We start from the raw sequence: 12,622 nt of genomic DNA, 5'->3' as shown, positions 1-12,622 counted from the left end.
CAGGTCAGTGGGCTTGCCAGCAACGAGAAGCGATTTAAGTGTATGTGAAGTGAAGAGTGCAGAATGCATCCGCAACGTGGCTTTACAGCAAGCAACAAGTAACAGGATTGAGCTTGATACCCAGTCAAAATGAAACAGTGCCCTGCGTGCCTTGCAAGGCTAACACCAAGCTAAATCACACTAACAGACTGGTATAATACAATGTCTACTGGATCTTGGTTTATGACAAACCAAGACAAGGAACAAAGATTTGGACATGTCATGATGAACCCCAGCAACCTGTGGATACTTCTCTATTACTCTCAATCTACTGTCGTTTGCTTTCTCTACCATGTTTCCTCTTTCCCACAATCAAGAACCTGTACTTCCATACTTCAAGGCAATCACCAGTTAACCTCCCGGAAGGAAACAATCTCTTCTTCGCTTGCTTTCTACCCTGATTGGCAAACTAACACTTTACACCATGCAACATGCTATAAAACCACCATTGCCAAAATCCAGTCTGCAGAAAGATACTCCACTGGGATTTTGTAAAGTCTAAGAGAAAAGCAAAATATCTTCCACCTACTATACTTTAAAGGTCTTATCGCAAGCTCCAGACCCAAACCTTGGAACACATGGCAAAGGTAAGATCAGTTCTATCCAGCTTTTTAGATTATTCATATTTCTGCAACATCCTTTTGTTTTGCTTTTAGAACAGGGGGAATGTAGACAAAATTACCCTTAGAATGTTGTACCGCCTCCGCTACCATATTCCTAACTACCATCATCCCGACACTCTCCTATCATTTCCTGGAATTCTCTGTGAACATAAAACGGTTCATTGTAAAGCTAGTATGACATCATAACTTCTGTTTCTTGACATGATCTCGATATTATCTCAATGTTGTCCCAATGCACAGGTCGGTATAAACGTAGCGTCCCGAATGGCGATTCTGATGGTGGTAGCGACTCTTGTGACATCAACACCTCTGCCAACTCAATCACAATCGTCGACACCTCTGCCAACTCAATCACAATCGTCGACACCTCTGCTAACTCAAGCACAATCATCGACACCTTCATGTGCTCCTCCTGTTGAAACGTATGAGGACGGTCTTCATGTGTTTCCCCCAACTGGAAAACATTTCGAGCAGGGCTGCTACTTCCCCGATACATATGTCTTTCCTCATCGATTTCCATCCACATGTAGCCTTCGATGGATTTGCTCTCCCGTCTCTGATGTCGACTCATCATCTCCATCCTTCGTTGTCCCCTATCCACCTGCCATTCTAGAAGCTGCACCCACAGCTGGAAAAGAACAAGAACTGGAGGAGTGCCATTGTATGAAGAGGACGTATGATCAAATGGTCTTGTTAACCCATGATGATGACAGACAAGAGCTGGCGTATCGTCGTACACTGATTGGATATCGGCATTGCCATGGTGATCCTGAGAAGTGCAAACAATTCATATGTTGATATGATTTATCCGTTTTAAAACAATTTCATCGAGAACTATGAAAACTTCCATTTGTGCAAGACTTATGCCACGGATTAGAACTATAGACTGTTTCTGATATTGTTTGATACTTCTAAAACTCAGAAATTATGTACATGTAAGGTAGAGTTGATCATATTCGTGTTACCCCATCTTTCAGTCACAGTTTGTGACACATTTTTGAGTCTGTTCAACGAAGATTATCTTCTGGGGAGGCTCCCTAATTCAACACCTTTGGTGACATATCTCTTAGTTTATAAACTTTATATTTTGATAATATCTTGAATGACACTTCAGTGACTTCACCCAGCTTGACAGCTTCAGTGTAGACTAATGTTATGTTTTCGAGTGAGAAAGAAAAAGTCTTATGGACCAGTATGGGAGGGTGTGCTTGTCTCTGTGCCCATGTGGTTCACGGCATCGACAGTGCCAAACAACAAAAAAGTTACAAAATGAAACGGGGCACGATAAAATGGTAGCAAGAAACAGCAACAAAATGTGGCAGGAGATACCAAAGGTAAACTTACCAGGTGAATGATTATTTGTGATGTTTCCTTCTCAGTATCATTATTACTAGAATCAGTATTGGGTCACATATCTTGAATTTTTAGGTAGCTTTACGAAACCGTCCTAGTGGTCTCTTTGTCTTTGTGCCAACTGCCAAGTATGCAGCTACAGTTCCTATTTTTATTTTTCTCCTCTGCTTCTTCTTCATAAGCTGTTGACGGAGACTCCCTCGATTTCGGCTCAGGCCTTTGGAGAATCCATAAATACAAATACAAAAATACAAATACAGTGTTTCTGTGAATAGAGCATGTCTGAGAATACCACAGAACACGGTATGTGTGCAAGTCGATCTCTCCGATTTCGGTCAAAATGTGCAGGTCAATGTAGATCAGTATCTTTCGGAGTGTAGATCAACTGTGCGGAGGCCTTGAAAACGTTCATGAAGAAAACCTTGAAACTGATACGCCCTATACAATTGGTCCAAAATAGTGATCTATAGATACTCGCAGGAAGAGGACATATTGGCAACAGTGTATATAGTATAGTGTACGAAATAGTGGTACATGTATTCAAAAACAATTTCGGCGAAAATTGTACTTGTACCTGTATAGGAAAGGGTGTGCTCCCCACACTGGAGCTCGCCCTCATCCGCCGACTTGACTTGATAATGTTTAGAGCAGGCAGTGGCGCTGTCTTGCAAGCTGAGCGAGTCGAAGGTTCCATGGACTTCTTGTGTGCTCTGGATAGCAGCCGTTAGTCAGTGAAGTGTCAAGTCGGCGGTAAAGGCCTAGCTCCAGTGTGGGAAGCAGGGAGTAGTAAAATAACGCCATGATGGTATTTTTACTACTACCTGGTGGGGAGCAAACCCTATCCCCCCAGTATTCTGCTATTGAGTAGTATCCTACACCAGGCTACAGGAAACCATCGTGACACCAGCGTGCTGTTTGGATGCATCGGAAATAATAGTCAAAACTGATCTACACGTACATTCTGTTTTAGCGTTTGCCTCAGGTCAGTGGGCTTGCCAGCAACGAGAAGCGATTTAAGTGTATGTGAAGTGAAGAGTGCAGAATGCATCCGCAACGTGGCTTTACAGCAAGCAACAAGTAACAGGATTGAGCTTGATACCCAGTCAAAATGAAACAGTGCCCTGCGTGCCTTGCAAGGCTAACACCAAGCTAAATCACACTAACAGACTGGTATAATACAATGTCTACTGGATCTTGGTTTATGACAAACCAAGACAAGGAACAAAGATTTGGACATGTCATGATGAACCCCAGCAACCTGTGGATACTTCTCTATTACTCTCAATCTACTGTCGTTTGCTTTCTCTACCATGTTTCCTCTTTCCCACAATCAAGAACCTGTACTTCCATACTTCAAGGCAATCACCAGTTAACCTCCCGGAAGGAAACAATCTCTTCTTCGCTTGCTTTCTACCCTGATTGGCAAACTAACACTTTACACCATGCAACATGCTATAAAACCACCATTGCCAAAATCCAGTCTGCAGAAAGATACTCCACTGGGATTTTGTAAAGTCTAAGAGAAAAGCAAAATATCTTCCACCTACTATACTTTAAAGGTCTTATCGCAAGCTCCAGACCCAAACCTTGGAACACATGGCAAAGGTAAGATCAGTTCTATCCAGCTTTTTAGATTATTCATATTTCTGCAACATCCTTTTGTTTTGCTTTTAGAACAGGGGGAATGTAGACAAAATTACCCTTAGAATGTTGTACCGCCTCCGCTACCATATTCCTAACTACCATCATCCCGACACTCTCCTATCATTTCCTGGAATTCTCTGTGAACATAAAACGGTTCATTGTAAAGCTAGTATGACATCATAACTTCTGTTTCTTGACATGATCTCGATATTATCTCAATGTTGTCCCAATGCACAGGTCGGTATAAACGTAGCGTCCCGAATGGCGATTCTGATGGTGGTAGCGACTCTTGTGACATCAACACCTCTGCCAACTCAATCACAATCGTCGACACCTCTGCCAACTCAATCACAATCGTCGACACCTCTGCCAACTCAAGCACAATCATCGACACCTTCATGTGCTCCTCCTGTTGAAACGTATGAGGACGGTCTTCATGTGTTTCCCCCAACTGGAAAACATTTCGAGCAGGGCTGCTACTTCCCCGATACATATGTCTTTCCTCATCGATTTCCATCCACATGTAGCCTTCGATGGATTTGCTCTCCCGTCTCTGATGTCGACTCATCATCTCCATCCTTCGTTGTCCCCTATCCACCTGCCATTCTGGAAGCTGCACCCACAGCTGGAAAAGAACAAGAACTGGAGGAGTGCCATTGTATGAAGAGGACGTATGATCAAATGGTCTTGTTAACCCATGATGATGACAGACAAGAGCTGGCGTATCGTCGTACACTGATTGGATATCGGCATTGCCATGGTGATCCTGAGAAGTGCAAACAATTCATATGTTGATATGATTTATCCGTTTTAAAACAATTTCATCGAGAACTATGAAAACTTCCATTTGTGCAAGACTTATGCCACGGATTAGAACTATAGACTGTTTCTGATATTGTTTGATACTTCTAAAACTCAGAAATTATGTACATGTAAGGTAGAGTTGATCATATTCGTGTTACCCCATCTTTCAGTCACAGTTTGTGACACATTTTTGAGTCTGTTCAACGAAGATTATCTTCTGGGGAGGCTCCCTAATTCAACACCTTTGGTGACATATCTCTTAGTTTATAAACTTTATATTTTGATAATATCTTGAATGACACTTCAGTGACTTCACCCAGCTTGACAGCTTCAGTGTAGACTAATGTCATGTTTTCGAGTGAGAAAGAAAAAGTCTTATGGACCAGTATGGGAGGGTGTGCTTGTCTCTGTGCCCATGTGGTTCACGGCATCGACAGTGCCAAACAACAAAAAAGTTACAAAATGAAACGGGGCACGATAAAATGGTAGCAAGAAACAGCAACAAAATGTGGCAGGAGATACCAAAGGTAAACTTACCAGGTGAATGATTATTTGTGATGTTTCCTTCTCAGTATCATTATTACTAGAATCAGTATTGGGTCACATATCTTGAATTTTTAGGTAGCTTTACGAAACCGTCCTAGTGGTCTCTTTGTCTTTGTGCCAACTGCCAAGTATGCAGCTACAGTTCCTATTTTTATTTTTCTCCTCTGCTTCTTCTTCATAAGCTGTTGACGGAGACTCCCTCGATTTCGGCTCAGGCCTTTGGAGAATCCATAAATACAAATACAAAAATACAAATACAGTGTTTCTGTGAATAGAGCATGTCTGAGAATACCACAGAACACGGTATGTGTGCAAGTCGATCTCTCCGATTTCGGTCAAAATGTGCAGGTCAATGTAGATCAGTATCTTTCGGAGTGTAGATCAACTGTGCGGAGGCCTTGAAAACGTTCATGAAGAAAACCTTGAAACTGATACGCCCTATACAATTGGTCCAAAATAGTGATCTATAGATACTCGCACGAAGAGGACATATTGGCAACAGTGTATATAGTATAGTGTACGAAATAGTGGTACATGTATTCAAAAACAATTTCGGCGAAAATTGTACTTGTACCTGTATAGGAAAGGGTGTGCTCCCCACACTGGAGCTCGCCCTCATCCGCCGACTTGACTTGATAATGTTTAGAGCAGGCAGTGGCGCTTTCTTGCAAGCTGAGCGAGTCGAAGGTTCCATGGACTTCTTGTGTGCTCTGGATAGCAGCCGTTAGTCAGTGAAGTGTCAAGTCGGCGGTAAAGGGCTAGCTCCAGTGTGGGAAGCAGGGAGTAGTAAAATAACGACATGATGGTATTTTTACTACTACCTGGTGGGGAGCAAACCCTATCCCCCCCAGTATTCTGCTATTGAGTAGTATCCTACACCAGGCTACAGGAAACCATCGTGACACCAGCGTGCTGTTTGGATGCATCGGAAATAATAGTCAAAACTGATCTACACGTACATTCTGTTTTAGCGTTTGCCTCAGGTCAGTGGGCTTGCCAGCAACGAGAAGCGATTTAAGTGTATGTGAAGTGAAGAGTGCAGAATGCATCCGCAACGTGGCTTTACAGCAAGCAACAAGTAACAGGATTGAGCTTGATACCCAGTCAAAATGAAACAGTGCTCTGCGTGCCTTGCAAGGCTAACACCAAGCTAAATCACACTAACAGACTGGTATAATACAATGTCTACTGGATCTTGGTTTATGACAAACCAAGACAAGGAACAAAGATTTGGACATGTCATGATGAACCCCAGCAACCTGTGGATACTTCTCTATTACTCTCAATCTACTGTCGTTTGCTTTCTCTACCATGTTTCCTCTTTCCCACAATCAAGAACCTGTACTTCCATACTTCAAGGCAATCACCAGTTAGCCTCAATGAAGGAAACAATCTCTCCTTCGCTTGCTTTCTACCCTGATTGGCAAACTAACACTTTACACCATGCAACATGCTATAAAACCACCATTGCCAAAATCCAGTCTGCAGAAAGATACTCCACTGGGATTTTGTAAAGTCTAAGAGAAAAGCAAAATATCTTCCACCTACTATACTTTAAAGGTCTTATCGCAAGCTCCAGACCCAAACCTTGGAACACATGGCAAAGGTAAGATCAGTTCTATCCAGCTTTTTAGATTATTCATATTTCTGCAACATCCTTTTGTTTTGCTTTTAGAACAGGGGGAATGTAGACAAAATTACCCTTAGAATGTTGTACCGCCTCCGCTACCATATTCCTAACTACCATCATCCCGACACTCTCCTATCATTTCCTGGAATTCTCTGTGAACATAAAACGGTTCATTGTAAAGCTAGTATGACATCATAACTTCTGTTTCTTGACATGATCTCGATATTATCTCAATGTTGTCCCAATGCACAGGTCGGTATAAACGTAGCGTCCCGAATGGCGATTCTGATGGTGGTAGCGACTCTTGTGACATCAACACCTCTGCCAACTCAATCACAATCGTCGACACCTCTGCCAACTCAATCACAATCGTCGACACCTCTGCCAACTCAAGCACAATCATCGACACCTTCATGTGCTCCTCCTGTTGAAACGTATGAGGACGGTCTTCATGTGTTTCCCCCAACTGGAAAACATTTCGAGCAGGGCTGCTACTTCCCCGATACATATGTCTTTCCTCATCGATTTCCATCCACATGTAGCCTTCGATGGATTTGCTCTCCCGTCTCTGATGTCGACTCATCATCTCCATCCTTCGTTGTCCCCTATCCACCTGCCATTCTGGAAGCTGCACCCACAGCTGGAAAAGAACAAGAACTGGAGGAGTGCCATTGTATGAAGAGGACGTATGATCAAATGGTCTTGTTAACCCATGATGATGACAGACAAGAGCTGGCGTATCGTCGTACACTGATTGGATATCGGCATTGCCATGGTGATCCTGAGAAGTGCAAACAATTCATATGTTGATATGATTTATCCGTTTTAAAACAATTTCATCGAGAACTATGAAAACTTCCATTTGTGCAAGACTTATGCCACGGATTAGAACTATAGACTGTTTCTGATATTGTTTGATACTTCTAAAACTCAGAAATTATGTACATGTAAGGTAGAGTTGATCATATTCGTGTTACCCCATCTTTCAGTCACAGTTTGTGACACATTTTTGAGTCTGTTCAACGAAGATTATCTTCTGGGGAGGCTCCCTAATTCAACACCTTTGGTGACATATCTCTTAGTTTATAAACTTTATATTTTGATAATATCTTGAATGACACTTCAGTGACTTCACCCAGCTTGACAGCTTCAGTGTAGACTAATGTTATGTTTTCGAGTGAGAAAGAAAAAGTCTTATGGACCAGTATGGGAGGGTGTGCTTGTCTCTGTGCCCATGTGGTTCACGGCATCGACAGTGCCAAACAACAAAAAAGTTACAAAATGAAACGGGGCACGATAAAATGGTAGCAAGAAACAGCAACAAAATGTGGCAGGAGATACCAAAGGTAAACTTACCAGGTGAATGATTATTTGTGATGTTTCCTTCTCAGTATCATTATTACTAGAATCAGTATTGGGTCACATATCTTGAATTTTTAGGTAGCTTTACGAAACCGTCCTAGTGGTCTCTTTGTCTTTGTGCCAACTGCCAAGTATGCAGCTACAGTTCCTATTTTTATTTTTCTCCTCTGCTTCTTCTTCATAAGCTGTTGACGGAGACTCCCTCGATTTCGGCTCAGGCCTTTGGAGAATCCATAAATACAAATACAGTGTTTCTGTGAATAGAGCATGTCTGAGAATACCACAGAACACGGTATGTGTGCAAGTCGATCTCTCCGATTTCGGTCAAAATGTGCAGGTCAATGTAGATCAGTATCTTTCGGAGTGTAGATCAACTGTGCGAAGGCCTTGAAAACGTTCATGAAGAAAACCTTGAAACTGATACGCCCTATACAATTGGTCCAAAATAGTGATCTATAGATACTCGCAGGAAGAGGACATATTGGCAACAGTGTATATAGTATAGTGTACGAAATAGTGGTACATGTATTTAAAAACAATTTCGGCGAAAATTGTACTTGTACCTGTATAGGAAAGGGTGTGCTCCCCACACTGGAGCTCGCCCTCATCCGCCGACTTGACTTGATAATGTTTAGAGCAGGCAGTGGCGCTGTCTTGCAAGCTGAGCGAGTCGAAGGTTCCATGGACTTCTTGTGTGCTCTGGATAGCAGCCGTTAGTCAGTGAAGTGTCAAGTCGGCGGTAAAGGGCTAGCTCCAGTGTGGGAAGCTGGGAGTAGTAAAATAACGCCATGATCGTATTTTTACTACTACCTGGTGGGGAGCAAACCCTATCCCCCCAGTATTCTGCTATTGAGTAGTATCCTACACTATGCTACAGGAAACCATCGTGACACCAGCGTGCTGTTTGGATGCATCGGAAATAATAGTTAAAACTGATCTACACGTACATTCTGTTTTAGCGTTTGCCTCAGGTCAGTGGGCTTGCCAGCAACGAGAAGCGATTTAAGTGTATGTGAAGTGAAGAGTGCAGAATGCATCCGCAACGTGGCTTTACAGCAAGCAACAAGTAACAGGATTGAGCTTGATACCCAGTCAAAATGAAACAGTGCTCTGCGTGCCTTGCAAGGCTAACACCAAGCTAAATCACACTAACAGACTGGTATAATACAATGTGTACTGGATCTTGGTTTATGACAAACCAAGACAAGGAACAAAGATTTGGACATGTCATGATGAACCCCAGCAACCTGTGGATACTTCTCTATTACTCTCAATCTACTGTCGTTTGCTTTCTCTACCATGTTTCCTCTTTCCCACAATCAAGAACCTGTACTTCCATACTTCAAGGCAATCACCAGTTAGCCTCAATGAAGGAAACAATCTCTCCTTCGCTTGCTTTCTACCCTGATTGGCAAACTAACACTTTACACCATGCAACATGCTATAAAACCACCATTGCCAAATCCAGTCAGCAGAAAGATACTCGACTTGGATTTTGTAAAGTCTAAGAGAAAAGCAAAATATCTTCCACCTACTATACTGTGAAGGTCTTATCGCAAGCTGCAGACCTAAACTTGGAAAACATGGCGAAGGTAAGATCAGTTCTATCCAGCTTTCTAGATACTTCGTATTTCTGCAAAATCCCTTGCTTTTGCCTTTAGAACAAGGGGCAATGTAGTCAAAATTACCCTACCATCATCCGCACACTCTCCTATCATTTTCTTGGGATTCTCTGTGAACATAAAACGTTTTATTGTAAAGCCAGTATGACATCATCACTTCTGTCTCTTGACATCATCTCGTTCTTATCTCAATGTTGTCCCAATGCACAGGTCGATTCAAACGCAGCGTCCTGCATGGCGATTCTGATGGTGGTAGCGACTCTTGTGACATCAACACCTCTGCCAACTCAATCACAATCGTCGACACCTCTGCCAACTCAATCACAATCGTCGACACCTCTGCCAACTCAATCACAATCGTCGACACCTTCATGTGCTCCACCTGTTGAAACGTATGAGGACGGTCTTCATGTGTTTCCCCCAACTGGAAAACATTTCGAGCAGGGCTGCTACTTCCCCGATACATATGTCTTTCCTCATCGATTTCCATCCACATGTAGCCTACGGTGGATTTGCTCTCCCGTCTCTGATGTCGACCCATCATCTCCATCCTTCGTTGTCCCCTATCCACCTGCCATTCTGGAAGCTGCACCTACAGTTGGAAAAGAGCAAGAACTGGAGGAGTGCCATTGTATGAAGAGGACTTATGATCAAATGGTCTTGTTAACCCATGATGATGACAGACAAGAGCTGGCGTATCGCCGTACACTGATTGGCTATCGGCATTGCCATGGAGATCCTGAGAAGTGCAAACAATTCATGTGTTGACATGAGTGATCCGTTTTAATTAAAACAATTTCATCAAGAACTATGAAGACTTCCATTTGTGCAGGATCCATGGCACGCATTAGATGTATAACATGTTTTTGATATTGTATGATACTTCTAAAACTTATAAGTGGAAAAGACGACCAAAGATCCTTGGCTCTCCACCCGAGTCTAACTTCTAAAACTCAGAAATTATATACATGCAACCTAGAATTAATAATATTCGTGTTACACCATTTTTCACACAAAGTTTGTGACACATTTTGAGTCTGTTCATCGAATATAATCTTCTACGGACGCTTCCTCATCCAACGCCTTTGGTGACATACATGTATCTCTTAGTTAATATTTAGATAGTATCTTGAATGACACTTCACCCATCTTGACAGCTTCAGTGTGCAATGTTATGTTTTCGAGCTAGAAAGAAGAGGTCCCGGCTTTGGCCCAGTATGGAGGGGGGGGGGGGGGGGGGGGGTGTCTCTGTGCCAATGTGGTTCATGGCATCGACAATGACAAATAGCAACAAAACCTAACAGGGTAGTGTGCGGGAATTGGCAAATGATCAAGCCTTTTCTTCCTGACTCGGTCACTGCAGAAGTCTAGTCTCTTCTTTGTCATTTTTCTCTGTCTCCCGTGGGTTAAATCCTCGGTCCTCTCCTCTCTGTCGACTTCATGTAAGGAGGTTTAATTCCCATTTTGAAGCTACAATAAAGGTACACAACAACAACAACAACAACAACTCTCCCTCTCTTGCCTCAACCATTCTACCTCACCTTCTCTTGTCTTTGTCGCACTAAATCACCCCCGTCTTTAAGTTTTACGCTATGGTGCGCAAGCCCACGTTAACGCCGATACCATAGGTCGGTGTTGTGGGTTTGCCTCACCAGCACAGGCTTGCTTTGCAGCCCCTACTATCCCTGCTGTTTTGTTATTGTATTCTGTTGTCTTCTCCCCTTCGGACGAGTAGGTTGTGTACTTAGTAAAAAACAACAACAACAACAACAACAACAACAGCAACAGCAACAGCAACAGCAACAGCAACAGCAACAGCAACAGCAACAACAACAACAACAACAACAACAACAATCGTGAGAATACAGATTTGAAACGACAACAACAACAACTACAGCTATGGAGGACGTCGCAGATGCCAATAGTTTATTTATTATTTTTTTTACTTGAAACCACGCACCCAATTCGTAAAACAAGAAAGAAGGAGGAAATGACAAAACAACAGACTAACAGGACATTGACTGAATGGGGCTGCAAATGCAACGCAGCAGTGGTGATGGGGTGCTGCAGGCTCCGCCGACCAATGGTCTCGGCATCTGCGCCTACTTCACGCATCAGAAAATCGGGGGAAGAAGAGAAATGGGACATCAGGCATCGTCTCCAGCGGGACTTAGTGGCGGATAATGAGGGATTCTGCTAGTACTACTTGTAGTCCAGGGCAGATGGGTCAGTGGAGTTCAGTGGCTCCTGTCGTACCCGTCCTGGTGCAAGAGGCGATGGTATCACTGGCATACTACTATTACTAGTAGCCAGCGCGACCAGATACATGTACATGTATACTTGAACTCAGTCAGTGAGTCGTAAACCCTCTTCTCTTACGACTCCCTAGCCCTGGTTGAACCTCTCTTATCCAGACACCTCCCATATCCGGACGCCTCCCATTACATAGCCAGCCGAGCGGATACTGTATGGTCGGCAGAAAAATTGGCAGACTTGGTGACAATTTATAATAATACTTCGAAGCTTCGGCTTCGAATGTGACACGTTCTTCGCCTTCACTCCTCGTGTAACCCCGATTCCACGTCGGACCCTGCGCAGCGGGTCCTAGCGGAATCTACGATTTTGGTACTTTTCTTGGATTTTTCATTGTTTGGTACATGTGGATAAATAAATGGAGCAGAATTCTAGGAAATGCCTGCTATCATAAGGCTTGGTCCTGCCGATCACTGCATGCTTTTCGAGCAGAAGCTGCTAATCCGATGATTATTTTTCCAGCTTTCATGATCCGGCTAGGCATATACATGTATATGCGGATAATGCCGGCAGAAAAATTGGCAGAATTCGGTACTTTTTCTGGTAAGTTTCATGCATGTTTGGTATGTAATGTGTAATATTTATTTATTTTTGCTTTGTTTTTGTTTACTGCCATGGCTGGCTACCGCCCCCCTCCCTGAGGCTCCCTCCATATTGGCCTATATTCTCTGGCCACGGGAAGGTGA

Source organism: Sycon ciliatum, chromosome 8 (genome assembly GCF_964019385.1).
Source record: "Sycon ciliatum chromosome 8, ocSycCili1.1, whole genome shotgun sequence".
In the NCBI taxonomy this organism is placed as follows: domain Eukaryota; kingdom Metazoa; phylum Porifera; class Calcarea; order Leucosolenida; family Sycettidae; genus Sycon; species Sycon ciliatum.
Note: the sequence above shows the minus strand (reverse complement) of the source record.